Source organism: Chiloscyllium plagiosum, chromosome 33 (genome assembly GCF_004010195.1).
Source record: "Chiloscyllium plagiosum isolate BGI_BamShark_2017 chromosome 33, ASM401019v2, whole genome shotgun sequence".
Taxonomy (NCBI): domain Eukaryota; kingdom Metazoa; phylum Chordata; class Chondrichthyes; order Orectolobiformes; family Hemiscylliidae; genus Chiloscyllium; species Chiloscyllium plagiosum.
Window position 1 is genome coordinate 33,628,456 of NC_057742.1, and position 11,732 is coordinate 33,640,187.

The 11,732-nt window shown below is 43.8% G+C and overlaps 1 long non-coding RNA gene across 2 annotated transcripts in view; it reads left to right on the forward strand.

Moving 5' to 3' along the window:
* Nucleotides 1–10,843, forward strand: part of LOC122540008 — a 47,907-nt gene extending 37,064 nt beyond the window's left edge. For both annotated transcript variants that reach the window (XR_006309228.1, XR_006309229.1), the window contains one exon: nucleotides 10,303–10,843. This is a non-coding gene — a long non-coding RNA (uncharacterized LOC122540008). The remainder of the gene's footprint in view (nucleotides 1–10,302) is intronic.
* The last annotated feature ends 889 nt before the right edge of the window (nucleotides 10,844–11,732 follow it).

Consider the following 11,732-nt stretch of genomic DNA (forward strand, 5'->3'; position numbering starts at 1 on the left):
TCCACAACTGCTGCTGGCAATGCATTCCATGCTCTCACAACTCTCTGTGTAAAGAACCCGCCTTTGACATACCCTCTCTACTTTCCTCCAACCAGCTTAAAACTATGACCCCTTGTGTTAGTCATTTCTGCCCTGGGAAATAGTCTCTGGCTATCGACTCTATCTATGTCTCTCGTTATCTTGTATACCTCAATTAGGTCCCCTATCCTCCTCCTTTTCTCCAATGAAAAAAGTCCGAGCTCAGTCAACCTCTCCTTATAAGATAAGCCCTCCAGTCCAGGCAGCATCCTGGTAAACCTCCTCTGAACCCTCTCCAAAGCATCCACATCTTTCTTATAATAGGGCGACCAGAACTGGACGCAGTATTCCAAGCACGGTCTAACCAAAGTTTTACAGAGCTGTAACAAGATCTCATGACTCTTAAACTCAATCCCCCTGTTAATGAAAGCCAAAACACCATATGCTTTCTTAACAACCCTGTGCACTTGGGTGGCCATTTTAAGGGATCTATGTACCTGCACCCCAAGATCCCTCTTGTTCCTCCACACTGCCAAGAATCCTATCCTTAATCCTGTGCTTTCAAATTCAACCTTCCAAAATGCATTACCTCGCATTTATCCAGGTTGAACTCCATCTGACACCTCTCATCCCATCTCTGCACCCTGTCAATGTCCCGCTGCAGCCTACAACAGCCCTCTATACTGTCAACGATACCTCCAACCTTTGTGTCATCTGCAAACTTGCTGACCCATCCTTCAATCCCCTCATCCAAGTCATTAATAAAAATTACAAACAATAGAGGCCCAAGGACAGAGCCTTGTGGAACACCACTCACCACAGACTTCCAGGCAGAATATTTTCCTTCTACTACCACTCGCTGTCTTCTGTTGGCCAGCCAATTCTGTATCCAGACAGCTATGTTCCCCTGAATCCCATTCCTCCTGACCTTCTGAATGAGCCTACCATGAGGAACCTTATCAAATGGCTTGCTGAAGTCCATATACACCATATCCACATCAAAGCATTACGTCAAAGAGCTGTTTCAATCCTGAGCTCGTCTTTTGATTACAATGATTAAAAACAAACTCGGCTCACTGAAATGCTGCCGAGAACAATCCTGAATAGTCCAGGTACCGTCTCCAAATGACTGACCCCCCCTGTCCTCTCTCTCCCTCCCCACATGTTCCCTGGAGTTCTACACAGGGATGTACCCTAAACCCCCCCCCCCCCAGATAATCTCTCCACATTGTCCTGTATAGGGTAGAGGTGGAATCTGTCAAAAAGTTGCAGTAAGAAGTTGTGTGTCTGTGTGCTATTTGGAGACTTACCCCACAAAGGCAGCAGCAGTCTTACTGTTGGTGTACAGTTGGCAAGGGGGCGGGGGCTCGCGTGCGGTGTGCTGCTGCCTAATCTCCTGAACGGGGAGCAGACCTCACAGAAAACTTCAAGCCCCAGAGGAAATCAGTGAACTGAATAATCAATTATCCGAACAAAATAGTGCCCGCCCTTCTCGTTCGGATAATTGAGGTTCCTCTGTATATATAAATTTCCACCGGCCATATCCGAAAGAGGCAGCTTTCTAAACTGAATCGGGGTCCCCAATCATGCCTTTTACTACAGGAACATTACAGAGTAGCCAATGTCTCCCCGCAGCAATTTACAGCAATCGCACAGAACGTTCCTACCTTACAGGCTGGGTTCGGGTGATTCGTTCGATGTCTTCAAGGTACCAGTTCCATGGGGTGAGGGACAGATTGTCTGGCTGAACACAAGGAGCAGTCTGGGGTAAGATACTCTGGGTCACCCTTATCACTCTGTCCTGTTCAATTCAGACTTTTGTGCCACTTACTCAGCCCAGTGAGACATTCCCATGTTGAGGTCGGAATCATGGCACCAAGTGTGGAAGTTTGATTCTCAACTCCGGACGACACAAATTTCAGTTTGAAAGTAGATGCTTTATTTCTGGATAGCGGGTGAGAGATTCTGGGTGACAACAAATGAGTTTCATATCCTTCTTGTGATGGCACCCCTCGATGAATCTCTGAACTTTCCATGCAAGCAGTGTATTTTATACCTTCTTTGGGTGTGACTAATACAGAAGTCTTAAAGTCACATGGCTGATTGCTACTATGTTGTTTAAGACAGGTATTTCACGATCTTACAATGCCTGGTAATTGCTGACTTCCTGTGACAAATAACGAATGGTTTGCAGGAGCTGGTTATTGTATTATTCACAATTGTATGTTAATGGGGAAGGGATTTAGATAATAGAGTTTTTGTTTTGTTCCCATTGGTGGTGTTCATATCCCCTTGTTAGTGGATAAGGAAGTATGTTAATAGAGACAGGAGACAGTTAATAAGACAGTTAACAAGGCTATCTGTCTTGTCTGGGGAGAACAAACACCTTTGCCTGGGGATGGAAATAAAATCCACATGTATGGCTCCAGACCATTTTGGCAGATTAGAGATAGCAACCAGACCCCCCACTGTGATTTCCAGTCTCACTCTGTCATAGGACAAATACGCAATCGAACCTGCAGTGAATCACTTGAATAGGGGATCTTTAACCCTTGAATTCCCAATACACCATCATAAGTGATTTTTTTTGTGGTTCTCAAACTTCATCAGGATAGGCTGGGACTCTTTTCACTGAAGCAAAGGAGGCTGAGGGGTGACCTTATTGTTATGAATTTGAAGGTGTATACTGTACCTTTAAGAGAGAGTGAAGGCTGTTTTGCACTGTGAGCTTGCAAACCTGTCATGTGACTCACTAGCAGTCTCAGAGTGTGCAGGAAAATTGAAAATATGTAACATTTGGCTGCTATGTTCACAACAGTTTGAATTTGACCAGTTTAAATTATGCCCCAGGATACTAAACCCAATTGAATTTGAATTTTACTGTTTTGACAACATCAAACCAATGAGATGATCCAATGTTTGGGGTATAAAAAAAACAGACATTTTGAAAGTTAGAGAGAGAGTGACAAACTGCCATCTAGAGAGAGTCTGCTGTTCAAAACACTGTATCCAAGGTAACTTTTTCATATGAAACATCTTTGCAACAAAAGATTGAAGATGACCCAGAGAGATCTTCAGCTGAAAGAAGTCAGACACTGATGACAACAGTGGCCGTCTGGTTTGGAAAATTAAGTTAATGTAATTTTAATAGGGGCTTTTATTGGATCAGTGTATTGTTGTAGAATTGTAACAGAAAACAGGCTTAGATTTATATATAGTTGTTGTTTCATGTTCACTTTTAGAATTAAAGAATAAAATTGATAATTTTCTTTAATAGTGGAATTTGTGGAATTCTCTGTCACTCATACTTTAACAAATTACGAGGCGATGTGAGCTTTTCTGTGTGTTTGGTTTAATTAGCAGAGGGGTTCACTGCCATGTTGTAATACTTATAGAGGTTTATAAAATCACGAGGGGCATAGACAAGGTGAACAGTAGGTGTCTTTTCCCGAGGGTGGGGGCTTTCAAGATTAAGGGGCATATTTTTAAGTTGAGAGGAAAAAGATTTAAAAAGACTTGAGGATCAATTGATCTACACAGAGACAAGTTTTTGTGTGGAATGAACTTCCTGAGGAAGCGGTGGCTGTGGCGTATGGCTACAAGGTTCAACAGACATTTGGATAAGCACATGAAGAAGAAGTGTTTGGCGGGATATGGGCCAAGCACAGGCAGATGGGACTAGTTCAGTTTGGGATTATGGTCGACATGAACTGGTTAGGTTTCTGTATCGTATGGCTCTGTGATTCTCTGGAGAAAGAATTGTTTCATTCTACTGTGCACCCTAGCAAATCTTGTATAGCTTTGTATTGGGTACTACATTTAAGGTCGTGTGTAATCTCTTCTACTTCCCAATTTTCAAAGACCAATGACATGGCTAACATTGTTTACAATCAGAATGTGCACCCCACATGCTTTCTTTCTGCTGTATTTCACATGCACCGTGATATGATGTAAGTGATGTGAACCTGAACTCTGCAGGCACATTATTGATGCAATTGTCCCTCAAAGAAACAAAGGGGTAAAGAACAGTTCTTAAGAAGGGTCGCTGGACCCGAAACATTAACTCTGCTTTCTCTCCAGAGATGTTGCCAGACCTGCTGAGTTTTTTTTTAGCAATTTCTGTTTTTTTTTCATTTAGATTTGGTGGGTCTGCTTGAAATGAGTTCCATTTAGCATGATAATAAGGAAGGTCATCTAAGATTACAAAGGGATCGTGATCAATTGGGCCAATTGGCTGAGGAGTGGCAGATGAAGTTTAATTTGGATGAATGTGAGGTGTTGCATTAATGATCAAGGGCAGGACCTATCCAGTTCATGATAGGGCCATGGGTAGTGTTATGGAGCAGAGAGAACAAGGGCTTCAGATAGATAGTGCTTTGAAAGTTGCGTCACCAGGCAGAAAGGTGGTTAAGAAATGTTTCTTTTCATTGCTCACACCATTGACTATAGGAGCCAGGATGTCACATTGAGGTTGTACAGGACTTTGGTGAGGTCACTTTTGGAGTACTGTGTGCTGTTCTGGTTGCCTTGTTATAGGAACATATTATTAAATTGGAGAAGCTTCAGAAAAGATTTACCAAAATGTTGCCGGGAATAGGAGTTTTAGTTATAAGGAGTGGCTGGATAGGGTAAAACGTTTTTCACTGGACCGTATAAAGCCGAGGGGTCACCTTATAGAGGTTTATAAAATCATAAGGGGCATAGATAAGGTGAATAGCAAACGCCTTTTCCCTAGGATGGGGGAGTTCAAAACTAGAGAGCATATTTTTAAGGTGAGAGAACAAGGATTTAAGGGACAACATTTCCACACAGTGGGTAGCCTGTATGTGGAATGAACTGCCAGAGGAAGTGGTAGATGCAGGTACAATTACAACATTTAAAAGACACTGAAACAAGTACATTAATAGGAAAGGTTTAGAGGGAAATGGACTAAGTGCAGGTAGGTCCCAGCTAGAGTTTAGTTTGGGAAACTTAGTTGGCACAGTCAAGTTGGACCAAAGGGTCTGTTTCTGTGTTGTATGACGCTATGACAACAATGCAGGGTATCCTCAATATGAAGACGGGACTTAATCTCTGCACTAACTGTGAGATGGTCACACTGACTCATCTCTGCTTGTCCTGGCTCCAATTTCCTGTCACAGAAGATAGCAAACACAACCAATAACCCACACAATGATCCATACATTCAGAAACCAAATAGCCCAATCAGAAATTATGCTATTGAATTAAAATAATTTAGTTAAATATGGAAAATAATTATGGATGTAAGTTGTGAATCTTAGGTATTAGCTGCTCAGCACAGAAGACGTATTTTAGGGTGATGCTTTCTCTAGATCAGCCCCATCAAAATGTAAAGGAAAATGTGGTGATTGCACTTACCAGAATTGAAAAACACCAGAAGACGAGTTTGATACTTGCTAAGCATTGATCAGTTCATCATATTTTTCACAACAGGGGGTTTCTCCTGTTCACAAACTCAATTCTGCCTCAAACCATTCCTTTCCAAATGTTCCATTGATCTCCTGTACCTCCCTCCTGTCCTGAAGGTCTTGGCTCATTTAGTGTTCTGGAATACATTCTTCAAGTGCGAGAACGGACTTCAGAGCCTGCAGTTCAGAGCCTTGTTCTGTTCTTGCCAAACCCCGGCTGGAGCCTCATTGTAAGCTCTCTGCAGTCACTTTAATCTGATTGTAGAACCTTCCCGGTTCAGATATTCACTCTATTTCAGGCAGACACTTTGCATCTCTAACTTTTGTTGTTTTCTCTAAAAAGGATTACCCAAACATTTCTACAGCCTGCACAGGCAATTTGCTTTTAGTTCTAAGAAAGTTTGGCTAAATTTAATGCAATGCAGTTACTCAAATAAGAAATCCAATCTCATGCAAACAGACAAGATTTCTTCCCTTTGATTGCGAATGGTCTAACTTCTCATTGGAGGAGAAAGTGAGGTCTGCAGATGCTGGAGATCAAAGTTGAAACTTTATTGCTGGAACAGCACAGCAGGTCAGGCAGCATCCAGGGAACAGGAGATTCGACGTTTCGGGCACAGGCCCTTCTGAAGAAGGGCCTGTGCCCGAAACGTCGAATCTCCTGTTCCCTGGATGCTGCCTGACCTGCTGTGCTGTTCCAGCAATAAAGTTTCAACTAACTTCTCATTGGTCAGATTTTTCTGATCTTTAATAGAAGGCAAGTCATGTTGACTTGTGCAGGTCAGTTATATCACTCCCACATGGAATAATCCAATCAGAGGTGTACTTATACCAGAACTGCCCATGCATGATGCAGTTATCAGGTAAATGGAGCTAAAGTCCAATATCTGGCAACAGAAGTGAAGCAGTTTGCGAATCTTGAAAGGAGGATGTCAAACTTTGCTTTGCTTCAGAATAAATTCAGATCCTCATCCCCTCTGTTTGTTTTAGCTTTGATGGTGATGTGAATGCTGGAGCCAATTTGCAAACAGCAAGGTCTTATCAAGCATAAAATGAACGAATGAATGCCCAGAACATCAACTTGAAATGATGCTGAAGCAGGAAGACAAATTCTGAGAATCACTGGGGGGCACTCTGTTCTTCTTTAAAACATGCTTTAGAATTTCTACAGTAGCTGGAGCAGCCATTCAAATGACAGCACCAACAGCAACGCCTTGGTATAACACCATGGCAATGGGCTAGATCAAAGGTTCCCAACTTGGGGACCATAACAAGGTTTCAAGCATCCACTGAGAATAATTAATGTGCAGGAAAATACATGACCGATGTGATAATAGATAAGTGTGAGTTGGAGTCAAAAAGTGTGGCGCTGGATAAACGCACCATATCAGGCAGCATCTGAGGAACAGGAGGGTCGATGTTTTAAGCATAAGCCCTTCATCAGAAATGTTGGGAGGGGTTGGGGGCAAGAGGACTGAGAGATAAATGGGAGGGGGTGGGGCTGGGATGAAGGTAACTGGAAAAAGTGATAGGTGGGTGACTCCCCCTCCCACCCCGCCAAGGACGTGCAAGTCCTGGGCCTCCTCCACCGCCAAATCCTATCCATCTGATGCCTGGAGGAAGAACACCTCATCTTCCACCTTGGGTCCCTCCAACCACACAGCATCAATGTCAATTTCACCAGTTTCCTCATCTCCCCTCCTCCCATCTTATCCCAGATCCAACCTTTCAACTCAGCATTACCCTCTTGAACTGTCCTATCTCTTCATCATCTTTCCCACCTGTCTGCTCCACCCTCCGCTCCAATCTATCACCAACACTCCTCATCTTCATCTACCAATTGCATTAGGCGCTACCTTCCCGCAGGCCCCACCTCCCTCCAATTTATCTCTCAGCCCCCTTGGGCACCGCCACATTCCTGAATAAAGCTTATGCTCGAAACATCGACTCTCCTGCTCCTCGGATGCTGCCTGAATGGCTGTGCTTTTCCAGTACCACACCTTTTTGACTCTGATCTCCAGCATCTGCAATCCTCACTTTCTCCCAATCTGGGTTGGAATTAGGATGAGTAGACTTGTGCAGGAGTGATCATTGCCATAAACATGGCGCAGACAAATTCCTGTTTTCACACTGTGGATATCCTCCATTGTATCGTGTGGCACATCCACCGTGCTAAATGGGACTAAATGAGTAGGTTCAGCAACTCTACGCTGACCATCCACAAGGTGCTATGGGTCATCAGCAGCAGCAGAATTGTATTCAACCACAATCTGTAACCTCACAGACTAGCATTTCCCATTACCATTACACCACGAGATCAACCCTAGTTCGATGAAGAGTGCAAGAGTGGATGCACGGAGTAGAACCAGACAATTTTACAAAAGAGGTGTCAGCACGTGATACTACAACACAGGACTACTTGCATGCAAACAACAGAAGCAGCATGCAACTGACAAGCTTTAAAAATATATGCATCCTCAATGATGGGACATCAGTGCAAAAGACAAGGCTCAATTCATCATCATCAGAAGTGCCAAGGTCCCCAGAATTAGAGATGCCAGTCTTCAACCAATTTGATTAATTTCACGGGAAATTAAGAAACAAATGGAAGGTATTGGCAACAGTGTCAGAGAATGTGATGCAGAACTAACTGCACCTCCAGCAAGCTGTTCCAGTGCAGTTACAACACTAGCATCTCCATGACAATTTGGAAAACTGCCCAGATATGTCCTATGCATTGAAAGTAGAAGAAATCCAAACCAGCCAATGACTGCCCATCAGTTGACTCTCGATCAATAGTGAAGTGATGAAGGGATCATCCGCAGTACTACCAAATGGCACAAAGGAATAAGCTGCTCACTGATGTTTAGTTTTGTTCTTCCAGGATCACTCAGCTCCTGACCTCTTTACAGCCTTGATATAAACATGGACCAAAGAGCTGAACCCCAGAGGTGAGGCGAGAGTGTGAACACTTGACATCAAAGCTGTATTTGTATGTCATCATAGAGATCCAACACAACTGGAACCAATGGTAATAGGGGACAATTGATTGCATTCATAGCACAGAGGAATATGGTTGTGATTGTTGGCAGCGATAGAGTCACAGAGATATACAGGACAGAAAAAGGCACTTTGGTCCAACTTGTCCATGCTGACCAGATATCCTAGCCTAATCTAGTCCCATTTGCTAGCACTTGGCCCATACCCCTCTAAACGCTTCCTATTCATATACCCATCCAGATGCCTTTTAAACATTGTAATTGTACAAGCCTCCACCACTTCCTCTGGCAGCACATTCCGTACATGCATCACCCTCTGCATGTAAACATTGCCCCTTAGGTCCCTTTCAAAATTTTCCCCTCTCACCGTCAATAGTCACAAGTGATATGCTGGAAGACTGGAGGTTGGCTAACGTGGTGCCACTACTTAAGAAAGGTGGTAAGGAAAAGCCAGGGAGCTATAGCCGGTGAGCCTATCAGTAGCAGGCAAGTTTTTGGAGGGAATCCTGAGGGACAGGATTTACATGTATTTGGAAAGGCAAGGACTGATTTGGAAAGGCAAGGACTGATTAGGGATAGTCAACATGGCTTTGTACGTGGCAAATCATGTCTCATTAACTTGATTGAGTTTTTTGAAGAAGTAACAAAGAGGATTGATGAGTGCAGAGCGGTGGATGTGTATATGGGCTTCAATAAGGCATTTGACAAGGTTCCTGGTAGAGTGGTTAGCAAGGTTTAATGTTAAAAATCACACAACACCAGGTTATAGTCCAACAGGTTTAATTGAAAGCACACTGGCTTAAATGTTGTAATTGTACCAGCCTCCACCACTTCCTCTGGCAGTTCATTCCATACCCGTACCACCCTCTGCGTGGAAACTTCGCCCTTTAGATCCATTTTATATTTTTCCCCCTCACTTTAAACCTATGCCCTCTAGTTCTGGACTCCACGACCCTGGGAAAAAGACCTTGGCTACTCACCTTATCAATGCCCCTCATGATTTTATAAACCTCTGTAAGGTTAACCCTCAGCCTGTGAGGCCCTAGAGAAAATAGCCCCGTGCTATTTAGCCTCTCCTGAGAGCTCAAAGCCTCTAACCCCGACAACAACCTTGTAAATCTTTTCTGCATCCTTTCTCGTTTAAATGTTAAGAACTCCATAGCAAGTAACTCAGCCCCTTTATACCAATCTCCAAGATGCAAGTCATCAGTATAAGTGAATGCTTAGAAGAGTGCACCTCAAACAACACTCTAGAAGCCCAACATCATCCTGCAAAAGTTGATTGACACTCTTTTCAAAATCTATATTGTTCACTCCCTTCAGCACCATTGCATAGTGGTGATAGTATGTACCAACTACAAAAAAAAGACACTGAAATAGCTGCAGTTGCTGGAAATCATAAACAAAAACACAAATCACCAAGAAAACTCAGTCAGACGCAGTCAGCGACCGTGGAGAGAAAGCAGACTTGATTTTTCACATCCAATGACCAGTGTTCTGGAGAAGGGTCACTGGACCCAAAAGGTTAGATTAGATTCCCTACAGTATGGAAACAGGCCCTTCGGCCCAACAAGTCCACCCTGGCCCTCTGAAAAGTAAGCCAACCAGACCCATTCCCCTACATTTACCTGTGACTTGGCAAATTAACATGGCCAATTTACCTAACCCACACATCGTCTGAATTGTGGGAGGAAACCAGAGCACCCAAAGGAAACCCACATAGACACAGGGAGAACATGCGAACTCCACACAGACAGTCACCCTAGGGTGGAACTGAACCCAGGTCCCTGGTACTGTGAGGCTACAGTTCTAGCCACTGTGCTGCCCCCAATGTTAACTCTGATTTCTCTCCACAGATGCTGCCAGACCTGATGAATATTTCAATGATTTTGGCTTTTGAATATCATCTACAAGCTGGACTGCAGGAACTCATCAAGCCTCTGTCAATAGCACCACTCAAACCTATGGCCTGTGTCACCTGGAAGGGCAAGTGCTTCAGATACATGGGAGCAGCGTCACCTGCAGGATCCCCCCCCCCAAGTCACAGAACATCCTGACCTGGAAATAGATCACCATTCCTTTAGTGTCACAGGGTCAAAATCCTGCAACTTCCTTTCAAATGGATCAGGGGTATATCCGCAGTATAAGGACCACAGCGGTTCAAGAAGGCTATTCACCACCACTTTCTAAAGGCAATTAGGGATAGCCAATAAATGCTGGCCTAGCCAGCAATGTCAATATCCTATGAATGAATAATTTAAAGGGACCAAGTTGTCTTGTTCATGAGTATTTCATCCAATGAGCAGAGTCTGTCTGTTTGGTTGAAGTATGGAGAGAGAAAGAACAAAAAAAATGTGGGGGGAGATCAAGTTGATCATAGAGTCATACGGTCATACGGCAAGGAAACAGACCCTTCAGTCCAACCAGTCCATGCTGACCATAATCCCAAACTACATTAATCCCGATTTGGAGATGCCGGTGTTGGACTGGGGTATACAAAGTTAAAAATCACACACCACCAGGTTATAGTCCAACAGGTTTAATTGGAAGCACTAGCTTTCGGAGCGACGCTCCTTCATCAGGTCGACAACCACCTGATGAAGGAGCGTTGCTCCGAAAGCTAGTGCTTCCAATTAAACCTGGTGGACTATAACCTGGTGGTGTGTGATTTTTAAATTAATCCCACCTGCCTGCATTTGGCCCATCTCCCTCCAAACATTTCTTATTCATGTATTTATCCAAATATCTTTTAAATGTTGTAACTCTGTAAATCCATCACTTCCTCTGAAAGTTCATTCCACACACGGTTCATTCTGAGCGATGAAGTACAAGTATGCTAAATGCCTTCTTAACCACCCTACATGTGATGCAAACTTCAAAGAATTAGAACATAGAACACTACAGCACAGAACAGGCCCTTCGGCCCATGATGTTGTGCCGAACATTTGTCCTAGCTTAAGCACCCATCCATGTACCTTTCCAATTGCCGCTTAAAGATCACCAAAGATTCTGACTCTACCACTCCCACAGGCAGCGCATTCCATGCCCCCACCACTCTCTGGGTAAAGAACCCACCCCTGACATCTCCCCTATACCTTCCACCCTTCACCGTAAATTTATGTCCCCTTGTAACACTCGGTTGTGCCCGGGGAAAAAGTTTCTGACTGTCTACTCTATCTATTCCTCTGATCATCTTAAAAACCTCTATCAAGTCACCCCTCATCCTTCGCCGTTCCAACGAGAAAAGGCCGAGAACTCTCAACCTAGCCTCGTACGACTTCCTCTC